The sequence below is a fragment of the Triticum dicoccoides genome, chromosome 2A (assembly GCF_002162155.2).
Source record: "Triticum dicoccoides isolate Atlit2015 ecotype Zavitan chromosome 2A, WEW_v2.0, whole genome shotgun sequence".
Classification (NCBI taxonomy): domain Eukaryota; kingdom Viridiplantae; phylum Streptophyta; class Magnoliopsida; order Poales; family Poaceae; genus Triticum; species Triticum dicoccoides.
Window position 1 is genome coordinate 710,029,304 of NC_041382.1, and position 8,527 is coordinate 710,037,830.

Here is an 8,527-nt window from a genome sequence, read left to right on the forward strand (position 1 = left end):
GGCAGAACAACAGCAGGCGGGAGGCGGGAGGCGCGGGCCATGGCGGCCGCGGGGTGTGCGCGGGGCAGAGGTCAGGGAGGCAGAGGAGAGCCGTGGCCGTAGGCAGGCGTAGGCAGCGGGGCGCGCCGACACGCGGCTTGCATGCTGGCGACGCGGCGAGCGAGGGGAGCGGCATGCGGCGGCTGCAGTAAGGTGGGGCGCGGGCGCGCGCGGTCACAAGGGAGCCGGGAGGGCGCGCCGCCCGCAGCGGCAATAGCGCAGCAGCAGCTCATGGCGAGGGAGAAAGGAGCACGGCGCGAGCGGGGTGTGCGAGGCGTGACTTGGGGAGGCCGAGCGCGGCGGGGAAGGAGGCAGCGGGCGCGTGTGGCGTGCGCGGCCATGGGTGCGTGCGTACAGGGACAGGGGAAAGAAGAGGCCGGGGCCTCACCGCGAGTTGCAGGGAATGGGGCAACAGGGGGTGAGGAGGAGGATGGAGACGACGTGGACGGAGAGGAAGCAGTCCGGCGAGGACGCTCCGGGCGGCGAGGTGGCCGCGGCGGCGGGCGACGGGGGGGCGATGGGATCGGGCTCGTCCCGATCCAGATCCAGTCGAGGGAGTGGGGGAGTGGGGTGTGGGGCGACGGGGGGAGTGGGTTAGGGTTTCGAGGGGGTTATGGAGAGGGAGTGGGGGTGGGCCGGCCAGTTGGGTCGGTTGGCCCAAGGGGGGGGGGTCTTTTCTCTTCTACTTTTTTTTGATTTCATTTAGTCTTTTTCCTTTTATTTATTTTCTTTTCTGTTTTTTGTTTTCTTTTAGTTACATTTTATTTAGTTTTAGTAGAGTATAAAAGTTGTAACTAGTTTAGTATATATAATAATGCCACATTCCGAACATTTTAGTTTTGTTGTTTGAAAACCTTCGATGTTTGTTAAAAACCCAATTTTGAATTTGAATAGTTTTGATCCAACGTGAGATTAGCAACAGTAACCGGGGTGATGTGGCATTTAATGTGGGATTATTGTAGCATGATTATCCGGGCGTTAAAAATCTTCTCCACTACAAGTAATCTCGTCCCAAGATTTAAGAGGCGGAGTAAGGGGGAAGGGATTTGGTTACGAAATTCTAACGAGTCTTCTCGGTCTTAGTTGCTCTTCTTGAAGTGATCGATCCATTACATTGATGTCTTCACCCCTTTTACATCATGATGAAGTTGCCGACCTTCCTTCAGGATCTTCACTGTACTTACGAAGGAATAAGAGTGGAAAACTTTATAAGGACAGATTCTAACAAGATTGGGCATCGGACGGTTAACTCAGGGGAAGAAGCAAAAGTATCTCTCAAATTGAACTTTTAGAAGATATCGAGAGCAAAGTGAGAAGGTACCATGAGACATTTCAAACGGATAGGCAATCGTTCGATGTTTGAACAAGGTGCAGAAGGGGTCCAGGGCAACGAGACTAAGTATTGCGTCTGTTACCAGAATAGATCACTAGGAAGGTGGCCCGTGAATTACATTCGAGGCCACGTGCGAGGAATAACTTTGGAAACCGGGGGTTGTACAGGAGAGCCAGGTTTTGATCTTGGGACCTATGGGTTATGGGACCACCAAGTGGGGCCAAAAGAAGGAAGGGCGTTGACATCTTGCACGATCATGATAGCAAGGCATGTTAGAGAATAACCGGTCAGTTATGTTGGCAGCATCGTTGGTACCAAGGGCAAGGGACGAAGAGAACCATTTTCCCGCTCATTGAAACGAGGCGGACCAATAGGCAAAGTTCTCGTCCATCGGTGGTTACCGGAATGTCGTCAACAAAAGCAACAGGTTCTTACTGACAGGGTGGTACAACTAGGTGCTTACCTAAGCAGGGGATTATTACTGCTTAGTTAAGTAGATTTCAAGAAAGGTTAACCAAAACAATGGAAAGGAAATTATGATTAAGAGATTAAACAAAACAATGGAAAGGGAAAATGTGTTTAAACACATAATTCAGGGGTATATCCTTTCCAAGGTCAAACAGAGCAGGATATCCATGACAGGATATAATGTAGAAAACCCTTTAGGAAAGAGGAGAGAAATTTCATGCATTACCCATACAACGGTGTTTGGATAATTGATTAGGAAAACTTAGCATTGTGCTTTAAACATTTTATTGAGAATCGGAGTACCACAGACATGCTTCGAGATAGCATCAACATGGTCTTAAGGCAAAGGCCAGACTTTGGATACACAAGGATCCATCAGGAATAACTTATAGAATAGGTCTTACCATCTCCTCATGGAAGGATGGCTAACCTTGCTAAAAAGGAAATTATAACAATAGGTCCTCCGGCCAGATGTGCTAGGCATGACATCACCTTACTGGGACATAAAAAAAGACCAACGTTAAAACTCATAGAAATATGTTCCCACCATCATATCGGACCGAGATTCAGATCTGATTGGTGCCAGGATACCTCAGACTCAGGATGCCTGAGATGAAAGAGGTGCGACACAATTTGATGTGACGGTGTTGCAAGATACTCGGGGAATGAACTATGGAAGCAAGTTCTGAATCATGAGTTCATCATTAAACCAAGGAGAGAATGAGGGGGTGGCTGATGAACTCAGCGACAATCCATGGAGAGTCCCAAAAGATGTATTTCCACAATTATGTGAATAGGGAGATAACATATGTCAGATCAAAAGATATAATGGTGTATGCTCAAGGAAAACATACACATTTAAACATTGGTTGAAAGGTGCACTCGAAATATGGGTTGGGTTGCACGACCAAGGTCGGAATGGAGATTTAGCAACCAGCTCACTAAATTGGAATTATTTTCCATTAACTCCAAAGCAATAGGGTTGCTAGAAATACCAAAGTCTCGTAACAGAGTCCACTTATTGGTAATCCGGTTGGAAGCACCACGGGGACCAAGAAAAGAATGGTGATGGCGAGAAGCATCACTGTACCAAGCATTCTTAAGAGGTGGTGAAATTCTCACAACATCCTTGACATAAAACATAGTAATACTTCAAGGTAGAACATAATACAAGCTGGATAGTAAGGAACTCAATGTACAACACAAAACAGGAACAAGTTTGTGTTGGGAGGAGAGGTAAGAACGTTGCCGATGATAACACAAATCATCAGGGGCAAGGATGGTATTTCTCATCATGAATTCGATTGATATCCTGGAAGAACCCATAATGTTGATGATGATCATGACACCTTTGTCGAGAGACTTCATGAAGATGTAATCGATCGGCGATGACACCAAGTCAAAGGAATGATGAAGCGAAAAGTTATTGGAACCACGTGTACGACACAAACTCGGAACCAAGCTTGTTGTTCAAGGCGAAATGATATGACGAGGAAGATCGACGTAAGCTTAGCTCACCGTAGAAAATTGTGCTCCAGGAAGAAGGACCAACTAGCACAGTTAAAGTTTAGCACAAAAATGATATAGCCGATCAGGCTAGGAATGACTTGAAGTTATTAAACTCGTAAGCAATGAAAATTATTTAAGAGTTATTGAATCAGAGTGCGGAATAGATTCACTTATCGATGTTCTCGAGTGACTAATAACTCAAAACCTGGGGGAAATCTGAAATGGGTGAGAAGCAATACTAGATGAAGACTCATAAGCATTTATGTAGTTTGGTGATATTCTTGAGATATCAGAGGTGAAACTCGAAGGTAGATCGGAATAGAAACTGATCTGTATCATAGACTTGCGATAGCAGAAGCTTTAATTTTGTCAGAATAGACGAGGCATTGGAATGGTTTCCTTTCAGATATATTCAATAAGGTTAGCATGGTCGGAACCATAACCACAAGGGATCCAATTTACGATACCAGAAGAATTATTCAAATGATTAAATATTCTTTCAAGAAGCTTTCATGATAAGTTCCACACTGTGTCCGTGGGCATGAACACAAAGGTTCAGGGTTGAATTCCACTTCTGCAATGCATAACCTTTCATTCACTTCTCATTTTTTGAAAAAGTTGTACTATTGAAATTTTATTTGGCGAAGCAACAAAAGAGTATGACTCGCGGAAACTTTCGGGTTCATATGGTGTGGGTAAGGCATATGTTCAACCCATTGGGGCATCTTAGGAGCATATACCATAAATTTCAAGAATAAATAAGACAAGCTCGATAGTAGAGCATGCCCGAGAAAGCAGAGGATACAATTTACCAAAGGCATTATGTATCCGAGGAAAGCCTCATAAGCTTATTGAATATGAAGAACGTTGTCGGATAAAATCCGACAAAGGGTCTGGTGGTCCACAAGGGATCTGATGTGAGCACCGGTACTCAACTAGAGGAAGAATGAATGCAAGGAGATCAGATTGTAGAAACAACTGACTAACTCAAAGCTCAAATGCAAAGGAATTATGAAGTCCAAGACAAGGGATCAAAATCAATGCTCTGACTAGGGATGGATAAGTAGAATAGCCTTAGGGGTACAATCGATGGCGATTTGATTGGTCGAGATCCATCCCATGTTAAAATGACGTCTGAGCCAGTAGGATGAATTCTAGGATCTGATTGAGGATTGCGAGCATTCACAACATATTGAATCAAAGGACTCAAAATGATAATGACAAAGGATGTCAATGTAGATTACTAGAAATATGAAATTAACCATAATGCAGGCAGACAAGTATTTGTAGAGCACCAACGGGCAGAGGATTACCGGGAGATCAGATAGTATTCCAATGTATCTTGTGAACACATGATCAACTGGGGATGAACGAATCCTTGATAAGTGTGAGGAATTATTTGTAGGTGTATTCACGTTGAAAAGAGCTAACAATAGGCACAAAGGATTCTCGAGATATTGGAAAATATTCCATGCTATCTAGCAATAACAAGAGCATGTTGGAATGAAGGTATGGACGGCGAGTGTAAGTATTTATCCATAGGGATATAATGGTGGTAGGGAATTGCAAAAGCGACGGGCAAAAAGTATCGAGAGAACAGAAGAGGGTATCTTTGGAATCTTCTGGTGCAGCAGGCGATCATCTGTGATAAGGGGCCCTCCGGGAGGAAGTAGTTATGAGAACCTAGAGTCAAAGTTATTAAATTCATTTTCACCCAAATAGAAGAGAGATCAAAGCCCCATAGTATAGGTCGAGGAATAAAAGACCCTAAACCACCCAACGGCGACATGGGCCCATAGGCCACACATCCATGTTAGTAAAAGTTTTCCAATGACTAGACTCAACTTCGACCAAGGAGTTGGAAGGGGGATTCCTATAGGCAGTCGGCTCTGATACCAACTTGTGACACCCTCAATTTGACCGTATACTAATCATACATGCAAATGTGTATGATCAAGATCAAGGACTCACGGGAAGATATCACAACACAACTCTAGACACAAATTAAAAAAATACAAGCTTTATATTACAAGCCAGGGGCCTCGAGGGCTCGAATACATAAGCTCAAATACACAAGAGTCAGCAGAAGCAACAATATCTGAGTACAAACATAAGTTAAACAAGTTCCCATAAGATGGCTAGCAAAAACTGAGATACATATCGAAAGAGGCGCAAGCCTCCTACCTGGGATCCTCCTAAACTACTCCTGGTCATCGTCAGCGGCCTGCACGTAGTAGTAGGCACCTCCAGTGTAGTAAGAGTCGTCGTCGAGAGTGGCGTCTGGCTCCTGGGCTCCCTCATCTGGTTGCGACAACCAGGAAGAAAGGAAAGGGGGGGGGGAGGGGGAGCAAAGCAACCGTGAGTACTCATCCAAAGTACTCACGAGCAAGGAGCTACACTACATATGCATTGTTATCAATGAAAGGGGTAGTATATGTGGACTGAACTGCAGAATTCCAGAATAAGAGGGGGATAGCTAGTCCTATCGAAGACTACGCTTCTGGCAGCATGCATCTTGAAGCAGTAGAAGAGAGTAGATGGTAAGTTAACCAAGTATCATCGCATAGCAAAATCCTACGTACCCGGCGATCCTTCCCTCATTGCCCTGTGAGAGAGCGATCAAAAGGGTGTGTTTTATTAAGTGTCCGGTTCTAGTTGTCATAAGGTCAAGGTACAACTCTGGGTCATCCTTTTACCGATGGGCACGACTATTCGAATAGATAAACTTCCCTGCAGGGGTGCACCACATTTCCCAACACGCTCGATCCCTCTGGCCGGACACATTTTCCTGGGTCATACCCGGCCTCGGAAGATCAACACGTCGCAGCCCTACCTAGGCACAATAGAGAGGTCAACACGCCGGTCTAAATCCTATGGCGCAGGGGTCTGGGCCCGTCGCCCGTTACACACCTGCACGTTGCGAACGCGGCCGGAAGCAGACCTAGCCTCCCTAATACAAGAGCACGCATTCCAGCCCAATCCGGCGCGTGCCGCTCAGTCGCTGACGTCAAGAAGGCTTCGGCTGGTACCACGACGTCGACTGCCCATAATTGTTCCCGCGTAGTTGGTTAGTGCGTAAAGGCCAGTGGCCCGACTCAGATCAAATACCAAGATCTTGTTAAGCATGTTAATTGAATTAACCGCAGACCCAACCAGGGCCAGGCACACCTCTCTCCTAGGTGGTCTCAACCTGCCCTGTCATTCTGCCACAAAGTAACAGTCGGGGGCCTTCGGGAACTCAGGCCCACCACTACCTGGATGGAACCACCTGCCCCTTCAGCCCCCACATCCGAATCACTTGCGGGTACTCTACGAGCTGACCTGACTTTAGTCATCACATGTATCATGTATAAGATATATAATATATACCCGTGATCACCTCCCTAGTGATCACGGCCCGATATTATAGCATGGCAGACGGACAAGAATGTAGGATCACTGATGACAAACTAGCATCCTATACTAAGAATTTAGGATTGCAGGTAAAGGTAACAACAGTAGTAGCAAGGGAAGGCTATGCATCAGGTTAGGATAAATGGAAAGCATTAACATGCTACACTACTCTAATGCAAGCGGTAGAGAGAAGAATAGGCAATATCTGGTGATCAACGGGGGGGGGGGGCTTTCCTGGTTGCTCTGGCAAGAAGGAGGGTCGCCAACACCGTAGTCGTACTGGGTAGCAGCGGCGTCGGTCTCGGTGTCTAACGAGAGAAGAGGGGAGAAGAAACAATAAATATAATGAAAACATAAGCATGATGATGCATGCCATGACAAAGATCGGTGCTAGGTGTGCCCTAACGCGGTAGTAGGCGATATTGGCGAAGGGGGGAAACATCCGGGAAAGTATTCCCGGTGTTTCGCGTTTTCGGACAGACGGACTAGAGGTGGGAAGTTGCATGTTCGCTATGCTAGGGATGTGTGGCGGACGAATGGGCTACGTATCCGGATTCGTCTCGTCGTTCTGAGAAACTTTCATGTACAAAGTTTTCCCATTCGAGTTATAGTTTATTTTCTATGATTTTTTAAAGTTTTAAATCATTTTCTAAATTGTTTTAATGTAAAAATTAAATGTTAAATTGCTATGGGTACACAAAAATTTACCCACAGAAGGGCTTGTGTGGCTGACTAGTAGGCCCCGTTGACTTGGTCAACTGCCCAGTCAGCAGAGACTGTTGACTGGTCAAATTGACAAGTGGGTCCCTACTGTCATTGACTATTCTGTTAATTAACATTAGTTAATTAGGTTAATTAAATTAGGATTAATTAAGTTAATTAATTCTTTAATTAATTAATATTTTTAATTATTATTTTTTTATTTGAATTCTTTTTTTATTCATTCTCGGGCATGGGGCCCCCATGTCAGTGGCCAGGGGGTCCTTAGTGGTTACGGGCGCGGGGGATGCGGGCGCTCGGTGATGCGAGCGTCCGACCCAGGAGAGGGTCTAGCGGCGCAGACGGGCGCCGGCGCCGTGCGACGACCGGGACCGCGGCGAGGGTGGCCGAAATGGGGCGGCGCGGTGATGTTGGGCAGGGGGGCTGCGGCAGAGGCAGCACCTGCCGCAACTACAGCGGCGGGTGATGCGAAGGCGGGCGGGCACGACGGTCGCTGCGATCATGCGCGCGCGGGGGAGGAAAGTGGGGCACGCGAGGGGGCTGGCCGCAGCGACGGCAGAACAGCAGCAGGCGGGAGGCGCGGGCCACGGCGGGCTGTGGGGTTTGCGCGGGGAGGAGGTCAGGGAGGCAGACGAGAGCCGCGATCGTAGGCGGGCGTAGGTAGGGGGCGCATCGGCACGCGGTGTGCAGGTAGGCGACACGGGCGAGCGAGGGGAGCAGCGCGCAGCGGCTGCAGTAAGGTGGGGCACGATCGCAGGGGTGCCGGGAGGGCGTGCCGCTCACAGCGGCAGCAGCGCAGCAGTAGCTCAAGGCAAGGGGTAAAGGAGCACGGCGCGAGCGGGGTGTGCGAGGCGTGACTTGGGGAGGCCGAGCGCGGCGGGGAAGGAGGCAGCGGGTGCCTGTGGCGTGTGCGAGCGCGCGCGACCGTTGGTGCGTGCGTATGGGGACAGGGGAAAGACGAGGCCGGGGCCTCACCGGGAGTTGCGGGGAACGGGGCAATGGGGGCGAGGAGGAGGACGGAGACGACGGGGACGGAGAGGAAGCAGTCCGGCGAGGACGCTACGG